We start from the raw sequence: 13366 nt of genomic DNA, 5'->3' as shown, positions 1-13366 counted from the left end.
CAGTCTGCTGCTTGACTAGACTGTGGGATAGCTCTCTCAATTTTGGCACAAGACCCCCGATGTTAGTAAGGAGGACTTTGTAGGGTCGACAGGACTGGGTTTGCCGTTGTTGTTTCCGGTGCCTAGGTCGATGCCGGGTGGTCCATATGGTTTCATTCCTTTTCTTAGACTTTGTAGCAGTTTGATACAACTGAGTGGCTTGCTAGGCCATTTCAGAGGGCATGTAAGAGTCAACCACATTGCTGTGGGTCTGGAGTCACATGTAGGCCAAATCAGGTAAGGAGGGCGGATTAACTTCTCTAAAGGACACGAGTGAACCAGATGGGTTTTTACAACAATCATCAATGGTTTCATGGTTGCCACTAGACTTGCCTTTTTTTCATTTGTTTTTTTTATTAATTGAATTCAAATTCCACCATCTGTTATGGTGGGATTCAAACCCATGTCCCAGAGCATTAGCTGGGGCTTTGGGTTACTAGTCCTTGGAGCCCCATTCCTCCACCAGCTCTGCAAAGGGCTGTGTCGTGCCTCAATCTTAACGCCAACCCAGATCTGAGGGCCAGGCCGCATTGCAGTGAGTGAGCGCCTACACCATTTCTTAGTCTGCTCTCTCACAGGAGACCAGCGGGGGCAAGCCATTTCAACTGAAGATTGGTGCGACTTTCTGCAATTAATCACCGTTAGCAGGCTGGCACTGCAGGTTCCACTTTCAAGTGAAAGCCACCCTGGCACTTGAATACACCTGTATTGTACAGGCATTCTTGTGATTGAGAATAAAGCAGTGGAAACTGGAAGGACTTCTGGCCAGTCCTATCTCATCTTCTGACATTAACGTTGGGGAAATGGGGGGGAGGAGCCAGTGGGGGGTGTTGGATGGGGCCTAGTGAGGGGCATAACCAGAAGAACCTTCGCCCCCACATACAATATTTATTGTCATGAGAAAAAGGGTGGAGATCTAGTGGAACTGGCTCCAGTCCTAATTCCTGCCCTTCCCCATCCCCGCTCCCCCCCACTCCCCCACCACACATGCACAATTTGCACTGCTGCAATACCCTCTCAGGACCAGGAATCTCAGGCCCCTATGTTTGTAGAACTGATTCAGACTGATTTAGGTACTTACTAAAACATGTGGTTGACGTTCCTACTTTCCAGCTACTTAACTCCAGCATCTACAACAGTACATAATGGCTTCCAGGTGCCTGCCTGTCTGTTTCTCATTATACCAATATTATTATTGACATCAATGACCAGTGCACTCCATCTCTTTAATTCATAATGATATCCACACCAAATGATTAATTATTATGACATAAACTCTATGGACTGGATTTTATAGGAGCTTCGACATTGGGATCCGTGGCAGGGGGGCATGAAGGTTGCCGCGGATGAGGCCCGCTATGGACCTCAACACCGGAAGGGCCCATCCTGATCTTGCCGGCAGGGGTGAGGCCTCGTGGCAGCCCTCCGCCGCTCGGCGACAGGACCCCGATTTGAACATTCAAATAAGTTAACTCATCTGCATTAATGATGTTCCCGTCGCCTCCTAAAGTGTCGCAGCGATCTTCATCCTGGCAGCTGGCACTGCTGTGCCTTCGAATCCCCATCCGGGGAAACGAGGTGCAACACCTGAGGAGAGTGGGGGAGGAGGTATGTTTATCAGTGCAGGGGAGGTGGGGGGGAGGAGGGAGAGCGGCGTCAAACTCTTTGGATTGGTGGGGTGGATGGTGGGAAGAGGTTGAGGATTAAAGTTATTAAATGTCGGGGGGAAAGGTTGCGATCTAAATCAAAGTTTTTTGGGGGGAATGGGCTATTAATGACTCAATTATACCTTGGGGGTGTTGGTGAGAGGAGTGCAGATGTAATGTAATGTGTAAATGAAATTTTAACACTTTGGTCCCTTGAAAAATTAAAATTTCTTCTAAGGGCTTGAAGCCCTTTAAAAATGGCACTGCGCCTGTGCAGTGGTGTTGCCGGGGACAGCTTGCCTGCCCCTTCCACGTCATCGGTAGGGGGGTGGGGGGTGGTGGTGGTCTGCCTCGGCCATGTTAATGAGCCACTGAATATAAAATTGCGGCAGCTCCGCGGAGAAAAACACGTGCGTGCGGGCTGCCATCTTTTATGGCCACTGCCATACTCAACGGCGGCAACATAGAATCCAGCCCTACAAGTTTATTGAGTGATAGTCAGCAGCTGATCGACAGAAAATCATACGGAGAGCTTATAATTAAATTAGACAGTTCTATTCACAGGCTATGGTCAGTATCTATTGCAATAAAATAAAACAGTTCTGCAAGGGATAGTAGGACTAGTGTATATATGTGTGTGTATATATATATATGTATATTTGAAAGCTTTTATTATCTCTGTTGGTATATATAGATTATAAAAAGTAACAGTTCTACACTGGTGTGACCTTCCTTGTTGTAATTTTTCTCTTCATGCCAATTAACTGCATTCCCAGCATTTGAACTTGCTGAGAAATGAGTGTACTGAACCATCTCAAAGACCACAAATACCCTCCGTAGCCCTGATTAGTAACATTGCATGACACCTATGCTGAGTAGAGTCATAGAATCGTAGAGTTATACAGCACAGAAACAGGCCATCAAACACCTATCTATTCTAATCCCATTTTCCAGCACTTGGCCTATAGCCTTGTATGCTATGGCATTTCAAGTGTTCATCCAGATCCTTCTTAAATGTTGGGAGAGTTCCTGCCTCTACCACCCCTTCAGGCAGTGTATTCCAGATTCCAACCACCCTCTGGGTGAAAAATATTTTCCTCAAATCCCCTCTAAATCTTCAGCCCCTTACCTTAAATCTATGCCCCCTGGTTATTGACACCTCCGCTAAGGGAAAAAGTTTCTTCCTATCTAATCTATCAACGCCCCTCATAATTTTGTATACCTCAATCAGGACCCCCCTCAGCCTTCTCTGCACTAAGGAAAACAACCTAGCCATCCAGTCTCTCTTCATAGCTGAAAGGCTCCAGCCCAGGCAACATCCTGGTGAATCTCCTCTGCACCCTCTTCAGTGCAATCACATCCTTCCTATAGTGTGGTGATCAAAGCTGTACAAAGTACTCCAGTTGTGGCCTAACTAGCGTTTTATACAGCTCCATCATAACTTCCATGCTCTTATATTATCTCAGTATTAGTAGGGAAATGGTGTTAGGGAAATTGATGGGATTGAAGGCCGATAAATCCCCAGGGCCTGATAATCTACATCCCAGAGTACTTAAGGAAGTGGCCCTAGAAATAGTAGATGCATTGCTGGTTATTTTTCAAAATTCTATAGACTCTGGAACAGTTCCAATGGATTGGAGGGTAGCTAATGAAACCCCACTATTTAAAAAATGAGGTAGACAAGAAACAGGGAATTATAGACCGGTTAGCCTGACATCAGTAGTGGGGAAAATGTTAGAGTCCATTATAAAAGATGTAATAGCAGAGCATTTGGAAAACAATGAGAGGATCGGACAAAGTCAACACGGATTTACAAAAGGGAAATCATGCTTGACAAATCGACTGGAATTTTTAAGGATGTAACTAGCAGAATAGATAAGGGTGTTTGGACTTTCAGAAGGCTTTTGATAAGGTCCCACATAAGAGCTTAGCATGCAAAATTAAAGACATGGGATTGGGGGTAAGGTACTGACGTGGATAGAGAACTGGTTGGCAGAAAGGAAACAAAGAGTAGGAATAAACGGTTCTTTTTCCGAGTGGCAGGCAGTGACTAGTGGGGTACCACAGGGATCAGTGCTAGGACCCCAGCTATTCACAATATATATTAATGATATAGATGAGGGAATTAAATGTAATATATCCAAGTTTGCAGATGACACAAAACTAGGTGGGAGTGTGAGCTGTGAGGAGGATGCAGAGAGCTTCAGTGTGATTTGCACAGGTTGAGTGAGTGGGCAAATACATAGCCGATGCAGTATAATGTGGATAAATGTGAGGGTGGCAAAAACAGAAAACAGATTATTATCTGAACGGCGATAGATGGGGAAAGGGGGAGGTGCAGCGAGACCTGGATGTCCTTGTGCACCAGTCGCTGAAAGTAAGCATGCAGGTGCAGCAGGCAGTTAAGAAGGCAAATGGTATGTTGGCCTTCACAGCGAGAGGATTTGAGTACAGGAGCAAGGATGTCTTGCTGCAATTATACAAGGCCTTGGTGAGACCCCATCTGGAGTATTGTGTGCAGTTTTGGTCTCCTTATCTGAGGAAGGATGTTCTTGCTATAGAGGGAGTGCAGCAAAGGTTTACCAGACTGATTCCTGGGATGGCAGGACTCACCTATGAAGAGAGATTAGGTTGATTAGGCTTATATTCGCTAGAGTTTAGAAGAATGAGAGGGGATTTCATAGAAACCTACAAAATTCTAACAGGACTGGACAAACTTGGTGCAGGAAGGATGTTTCCGATGGCAGGGGAGTCCAGGACCAGGGGTCACAGTCTAAGGGTAAGGGGTAAGCCATTTAGGACTGAGATGGGGAGAGATTTCTTCACCCAGAGAGTGGTGAACCTGTGGAATTCTCTACCACAGAAAGCAGTTGAGGCCAAATCATTAAATATATTCAAGAAAGAGTTAGATATAGTTCTTAGGGCTAAAAGGATCAAGGGATATGGGGAGAAAGCGGGAACAGGTCACTGAGTTTGTATGATCAGCCATGATTGAATGGCGGAGCAGGCTCGAAGGGCAGAATAGCCTACTCCTGCTCCTAATTTTGTATGTTTCTATGTTTCTATATTCTATGCCTTGGCTAATAAAGGCAAATATCCTTGATAGCAGAAAGTAAAGATTGTGGTCAAAAGTACTTGCAACCATAAGCCAAACAAGCAGCCAGCACGAGTTCAACCAAGCAGAGTAAATATTCATCCCAATTGTGGCCCACTGGCAGTACTTAAATTGGGTGGAGTTTTTGGAAATATGGGTGGAGATTGTTTCTGCTGGATCTCAGCCCATTCAGTATACTCCAACCACTTCCAATTACAAGGGGGATTGGGCATTCACTTAAATATTAAAACTGGCTGCTGACGTGCATAAGTGAACATACACACAAACTCCCAGCATTTATGCCAGAATTCTGACATGTGCATGTGCTCAGCCCACATATATAAAATGGCGCTGCAGGTTGCTTAGTTACCGTCTTCCAGCAGGAAATCAGAATTTATAGCGGAGCTGATATTTGTTAAATTTTGGAGGAATATAAAAGTTTGTATTATAGCTGTCAATTTATCCAGTTGATTTATTGCACAATTTGTAGTGATTTTGCATCAATGGTATTGATATTGTCATTTTCACTTACTGCAATTTATATTGGCACTGTGGGTTTTCCTGGAGACTGATTCGTGAGAGAGACAATGTCAGAGTTATGTCACATGCTGGAAGCTGACCTCCGGTGAAATCACAAATAACCACAGTGCTGCCAGGGCTTTCGAGGTCACCACAGCATTTAACAACTCAGGCTCATGCCAAGCTGCAATAATGAACATAAGCAACATCAATCAATCTGAAGCTCACAGAAGTACCAGACAAATGACTGGTAACTTGCTTGCCAAAGCAAAACAATTACATCAGTTTCCCAAGGAGAATGGGTAACAGAATGAAAGCTGAAAGGCCAGTACAATTTTTGCAAATGGCAGGATTCTCCAAATTGCCATTGATGGCACCCATTATCACCTAATAGTACACCACAATGAAGCACAAATCTTATCACATTTTCAGCTGTTGTGGTTATTAGCATAGGATCCTACCGGTTGATGCCTGCTTCCTGGGTAGCAGTCATAGAGTCATAGTGAGATACAGCACTGAAAGAGGCCCTTTGGCCCACTGTGTCTGTGCCAACCATCAACCACCCATTTATACTAATCCTACATTAACCCCATATTCCTTACCACATCCCCACCTTCCCTCAATTCTCCTACCACCTACCTACACTTGGGGCACTTTACAATGGGCAATTTACCTATCAACCTGCAAGTCTTTGGCTGTGGGAGGAAATTGGAGCACCTGGCAGAAACCCACGCAGTCACAGGGAGAACTTGCAAACTCCGCACAGGCAGTACCCAGAACCGAACCCGGGTCACTGAAGCTGTGAGGCTGTTGTGCTAACCACTGCACCACTGTGCCGCCCCTTAATTGAATTTAAATTCTACCAGCTGCCATAGTGAGATTTGAACCTGTGTCCGCAGGAAATTAGCCCAGGCCTCTGGATTACTAGTCCAGGGACATTACCACTATGCCACCGTCTCCCCCTATAAGAAACATTTGGTAAGCACAGATACCAGTCATGCTATCTTCATTTGAAGATAATACATCCTGACCCCATTATTCAATCCAAGAAGAAATGTTGACATCTCAGAGACCAAGAATATCCGCTGTTGCCCTCATTAGTGACATTCTATGACACCTACGCTGATTAGATACAATGAAATTGGCACTGAGATGTAGCTACCAAAATCATTATTGAGCAAGCAAGCAGTATAATAGATATCTTCACAGAGCATCATATGGGCTGGTCAAGGACTGCAGGATCATCATGGTGTGCTGTCTGCTGCATAATTTTGCAATCTTAAGAGGTGTCTAACTATGCAGCAACTAGAGGAATCAGAACTTTTACAGAACTGGAGACCATTTGATCCATTGCACCTGTACCAGCTCTCTGAGAGAGCCATCCACTTATTTCCATTTTCCTATCCTTTCTCTGTGGACTTTTAAATATCCTCTCAAATTAATATCCACTTCTCTTTTAAAAGCTATTATGGATTTCCTCAAACCTCCCTTTTCATTCTTTTCATGATGGTTTTAAGTTAATGTATGCTAGTTAGCAACTCACCAAAGTTATGACCGACCGCTCAAGACAAAGCCCCCAATTAAAATATATGATTCTGATTAGGGTGGGAGAAATGCACTGTCAATTCAGTCCCATCCCTCCACAGATTGCCTTACATATCACTTTAAACTTTCCAAATTAAAGAAAATCACAGCCGAATTGAACCATTTATTAACCCCCGAATGAGGCGGACCAAACCAGGTATCTTTAGGTCAACAAATTAACAGATTATTAGAGAAAACTAAATTCTTAAACACTACTAAGATGCAAACAACATTTTTTTTTAAAAAGTAACAAAATCCTTGCAGATTTATACTCCTGCCAAAGTGGAATCTTCCAATGTGGAACTGTCCAAGTTTGCTTGAAGTCCTCACAACTGTCTGATGGGAAAAAATGGTTCTTCAAAAGTAGGACAGTCAGTAGTCTAGTTCAGCAGTTGAAGTGATGCTCTTCTTTTCCAGTGATGAACACAGCAATTACAGTTCAGTAGTTAAAGTAATTGGTTATTTTCTTTTAAGAAATTAATCTGGCTTGACTTTTTAGAATTCTGAGAGTTTAATAAATAGGGTTTAAACAGACAGAGGGAAAGCTTTCCTATTTCCTTCACTATATGCTGGCAGACAGTCTGTGTGTCTGTGTCTCAACTGTCTCTGCAAAAACCAGTTTTTCAACTAGTTTCAAAATTAAATGGCAATATTGTATATCCTGTCCTTGGTCTCTAAATGGCTGTACCCAGGGCAACCAGGATGCACTTTCCTTGGTAACTTCTGAGGCTGGCTTGTTCTGCTTCTCTGTATGGCTGTATCCAACAGCAACCAGACTGCACCTTCTCTAACTCCTGAGGCTTGCTTGTTCTTGAAGCAGCACTGATCTTTTGCTGTCTTTAAGACACACCGCATACTTACCCCCCAAAAAAACACCAGGATAATAACACCAACCAGTGGAAATAGTTTCCCCTACTCACCTTATCAAAACCCCTCATAATTTTTGAACACAATTGTCAGATTTCCTTATCAATTTCTCTGTTTTAATGAGAAAAGTTTCCATTTCACTAAGCTATGCTCATAAGTAAAATCTTTCATTCCTGGCATCATCTTACGGAAGTGATTGTCCAAGATGATATCAGAGATGAGGCTTTAGTTATGAAGAGAGTCAAGAAACTGCAGCTTCTTTCATCACAGCAGACAAGGATATCCAATAGAAGACCCCAAAATTGTTTGCATCCTCTCCCATGGGTTTGACGTTCTTTCTAAAATAAGATGACCAAAACTGGACATGGTATTCTAATTGTGGCCCAAACAATAATATACATGGGCTTAGAATTATATCTTTACTTTTGAATCTTATGAGCCTTTTATAAAATTTGTGATCTAATATGCCCTTTTAATAGTTGCCCCCCCCACCCCACCCCGTCCTCCTTTTAAAGTTATGTGTGTCTGAACCTCTGCTACTCCTTTTAACACTTTCCATTTAGTGCTTATTTATTGTGCCTACTCTTTCTCCCAAATTTATCACATGGCATTTTACTGCATTTTTATGGCCAATTTGCTAACCTGTCTGTGTCCTGTTCTGGAGATCATAGAAATTTACAGCATGGAAGAAGGCCTTTTGGGCCAACATGTCCGCACCAGCGACAAGTAGCCATCCAGTCTAGTCCCACTTTACAGCTCCTGGTCTGCAGCCTTGTAGGTTACAGCACCTCAAGTGCATATCTAAGTACTTTTAAATATTATGAGGGTTTCTGCCTCTACCACCCTTTCAGGCAGTGAGTTCCAGATCCCTATCACCCTGTGTGTGAAAAGATTTCTCCAAGCAACATCCTTATAAATCTCCTCTTTACCTTCTCGAGTGCAATCACATCTTTCCTATAGTGCAGTGACCAAAACTATACATAGTACACCTGCTGTGCCCTAACTGGTGTTTTATACAGTTCTAGTCACATACAATTCCCATCACAGTTTACCACACTCCCTATTTTGTGACAACTCCAAGTTTTGAGATGGTGCACAATCTACCAGATGATTTATATATTTTGAGAAGAGTACTGAGCCCCTCGGGGTCACCCTGTTTACATACCTCCAATTCGACAAACATTCATTTAACCATTACTTTCTGCTATACTGTCCTATGACTAACCTCCTATCCATAATGCCACATTCTCTTTGGGACTGATTTTAACTCTGTGTAAATGGATGAGTTTTAAGGTGAGTTAAAATCTCACCCTTTAAATCTGCATGCCTTATTTTATCAACAAATATCGTATGTGGAAAATAAACCTATTTTGAAAATACACACAGATTAACTGTATCTCTTCTGACAAAACAATTCATTGTTTCCTCAAAGAATTCTATTAAATTTGTTAGACATGATTTGCCTTTTATAAATCTATGCTGGTTGTCCTTAATTAACTCACATCTTTTTAAGTAAATCTTATTTTATTCTGTATCATGACTGATTTTAGATTGGCTGTATTATTCCTTTCTCTTTTTTAAAACAAAACAGGAATTTGGAATCTCTCCAGGCTTTGAACAAAACTTCCATATTGAAGGATGCTTGAAAGATTGCGGTCAAAGCCTCTACTATTTCCTCTCTGACTTTCCTCAGCATTTTCCAATGCATGCCACCAGGGCCTGGTGCCTTTTTCAACCAATATTTTCAGCACTAGTTTCTTATCCATAGTTCTCCTATCTAATTATTCTAACTCTTCCTCTAGTTAGCTTTTCTCTTCAAGTCTTCTGCGATAACTGCTCCTAGCTATTCTAATCTTTATTGACTGTCTTCATACTGTAATTCTTATGCCTGCTTTTCTTTTGTTTTATTGGTTCCAGAGATAGAACACCTTTGGCATAAGCATATGAGAAGGAGTAGCCAGAACCTCCTATTTCAGCCAAACACAAGGCTCTTATAGATGCCACATTCTTCCAAGTCCCCAATGCACACTTTATAACACCGTGCCTCTGACCGTTTTGACTATCTTTCACTGAAAAGAATCTCGTTGGTATTTCTTTTAGTTGTAAATAGCCAATTATGAAGGTATAAGGGGAGAACTGTCTAAGGTTAATTGGGTAAATTGACTGTAAGGTATGGCAGTAAATGAACAGTGGGATACATTTAAAGAAACAATTCAAAGGGTTCAACAAAAGTACATTCCGTTCAAAACAAAAACTCATCAAGAAAGACCCATCCGTGGCTCACTCAGGAAGTAGAGTATTAGACTAAAAGAAGAGGCTTAAAATGTTGCAAAAAATAGTAGCAAGTCTGAGGATTGGGAGTGTTTTAGAAACCAGCAAAGGGCCACCAAAAAGTTGATAAAAAGGGAAAAAATAGAATGAGAGTAAACTAGTCAGCAATATAAAAACAGATTGTAAGAGCTTTTATAAGTACATAAAAAGGAAGAGTAGACTTTAGTCCCTTAGAGGCAGAGACAGGAGAAATCATCATGGGGATTGAGGAAATGGCAGAGGCATTGAACAAATATTTTGTGTCAGTCTTCACAGTAGAAGACACAAGTTCCATACTAGAAATAGGCAGTAACCTAGGAACTAAAAAGTGTGAGGAAATTAAGGATATTGATATCAACCGTGAAAAAGTATTGGAGAAACTTGAGAGACTAAAATCTGATAAATGTCTAGGACCAGATGACCTACATCCTCAGGTTCTAAAAGAGATCGCTGCAGAGATAGTGGATGCGCCGGCTATGATTTTCCAGAATTCCTAAGATTCAGGAATGGTCCCATCAGATTGGAAGTTGGTAAATGTTACACTACCTTTCAAGAAAGGAGGTAGAGAGAAAACAGGGAACTACAGGCCAGTTAGCCTTACATCAGTCATTGGGAAGATACTGGAAATGATTATTAAGGAAGTCTCAACATTGCACTTGAAAAAGCATAGTATGATTAGAACAAGTCAGCATGGTTTGACTAAAGGCAGATCCTGTTTGACAAATTTATTAGAGTTTTTTGAGGATGTAACTAGTAGGATAAATAAAGGGGAGCCAGTAGATGTAGTGTACCTGGATTTTCAAAAGGCATTCGATAAGGTGCCACATAAAAGATTAATAGGCAAGATAAGGGCTCATGGTGTTCAGGGTAATATATTAGCGTGGACAGAGGATTGGTTAACAGACAAGAAGCAGAGTGGGCATAAATGGGGCATTTTCAAGTTGGCAGGCAGTGAATAGTGGGGTGCCACAAGGATCAGTGCTGGGGCCTCAACTATTTACATTCTATATTAATGACTTGGATGAAGAGACAGAGAGTAATGTATCTAAGTTTGCTGATGATACAAAGCTCAGTGGGAAGGTAAGCTGCGGGGAGGACATAGAGAGGCTGCAAAGAGATATAGACAGGTTAAGTGAGTGGGCAACAAGATGGCAAATGGAGTATAATGTAGGGAAGAGTGAAGTTGTTCACTTTGGTCGTAAAAATAGAAAAGCAGAATATTTTTTAAAAGGTGTGAAACTGGTAAGTGTTGATGTTCAGACAGACTTGGGGGTACTCGTACAAGGAATGCACAAAGTTAACATGCAGGCTATTAGGAAGGCAGCTGGCATGTTGGCCTTAATTGCAAGGGGATTGAAGTACAGGAATAAAGAAGTCTTACTAAAATTGTACAGGGCTTTGGTGAGACCGCACCTAGAATACTGTGTGCAGTTTTGATCTCCACATTTAAGAAAGGATATACCTACACTGGAGGCAGTGCAGCGAAGATTGACTAAATTAAGGGATGAGGGGCTTGTCCTGTGATGAGAGGCTGAGTAAATTGGGCCTATATTCTCTGGAGTTTAGAAGAATGAGAGGTGATCTAATTGAGAAATACAAGGTTCTGAAAGGGCTTGATAGGGTAGAAGCTGAGAGATTGTTCCCACTGGTCAGGGAATCTAGAACACAGGGACACTGTCTCAAGATAAGGGGCCAATCATTCAGGACTGAGATGAGGAGAAATTACTACACTCAAAGGGTTGTGAATCTTTGGAATTCTCCACCCCAGACATTTGTGGATGCTCTATCATCTGGCATAGATAGATTTTTGGTCTCGCTGGGGATCAAGGGATATGGGGAGCAGGCAGGAAAGTGGAATTGAAGCCCAAGATCAGCCATGATCGTATTGAATGGCAGAGCAGGCTCGGTGGGCCACGTGGTCTACTTCTGCTCCTATTTCTTGCATTCTTGTGTTCTTGTAAATAAAGTACTAGGGATTTCATTCTTGTCACCCGAGGTTTCAAAATCCAATCTTGTTTGGGTGGTGAGAAGTTTGGGGCTTCAAGTTATATGACTGGCTACCAAGAAATATCACTGTCACACTGTCAACGATATGAAGAAACACAACAAAGCAGCTTACTATAAGTCCCAGACTGAGTCTCTTTGATCTTTTTCATAATTGGCCATTCACAGATCATGGCAGTACTTGCTTTCTGTAAGCTTTATCTACTTTCCTCCCTATCAGTGATGGGCGAGTGTTGGCTGTACAAAGCCAGGAGGCCATTATTAAGCTTTTGAAGATAAATATAATATTTTTGATTGTACAAACATATCAAAATAATATATAGCCTGAGCTTTTGCTGGTGGAATTTTTTTTACAGGAAATATTATGTAAATAACTTAACAGAAATAAATCTTTCTGTGTAATTTATGTTTGTTAATGCAGCACACATTTTACATTTTTAGAGTTAGAGTTTTCCCACTCCCCAGTCACTCATCACAGCCTTTCTCAGGAATACTATCCTGGTTTGGTATGTGTATTCCTAAGATGTGCTAGGCCTTTGCCCACCTCTACATTCTTACTAACCTGGATCAACAAGGGAACACAATGGCATTTTGTCCCTGTTCCCTATACCACATTATTCCTACATTTTGTAAGTGAAAGGAATATATTCATTACTTTAGTAATTTACCTGTAATGCGTAAGGAGAACATCAGGGACCAATCCAAACACAATTACCTCACTATCTCTGAATTGGTATTTCTCATAACCTACTTTCTAAATTCTTTCAGGGCTAATGGACAAAAGCTATAGACAATATGATTCCCCGATGGGTAAAGCTCCCTGTCAGCAGTGTGAAATTAGCCCTTATAATATACAATAATACTGAGCCAGAAAGACTGACATGTCACTGGCCACACTCGGTTTTGACACAGCATGTACATAAACAAGGAAAAGACTCAAATGGAAGTGTTAAACCAGCACGGAGCTTCATAAAGATCTGTAACTCAATCCCTGGATTAACGTTTATTTAGTTATCATTTCCTCCCACTCCCGCCCCCAATTCTGAATTTGGAACAATGTCCAACATCACTTTGGCAAATGTAATATTTCCTTGATAGTGTATTCTCATTCTGTCTTATTGGTGTGGTACTTTTTGGGTTAAAATTGGTTTGCGTAAGACTGCGAATGAACCTTTTATTATGCTGCCTATCTATTCCGAGAGACAAAGCGGCTAGAGTGACACCAGATGGCTTTATGTGTTACTAATAGTTGAATGGAAAGGTTGATATCACCTGATAGCTGTTGGTTTTGTTCTGTGGATGG

This window comes from Heterodontus francisci, chromosome 3, assembly GCF_036365525.1.
Source record: "Heterodontus francisci isolate sHetFra1 chromosome 3, sHetFra1.hap1, whole genome shotgun sequence".
Taxonomy (NCBI): Eukaryota; Metazoa; Chordata; class Chondrichthyes; order Heterodontiformes; family Heterodontidae; genus Heterodontus; species Heterodontus francisci.
This window is presented reverse-complemented; position numbering follows the sequence as displayed.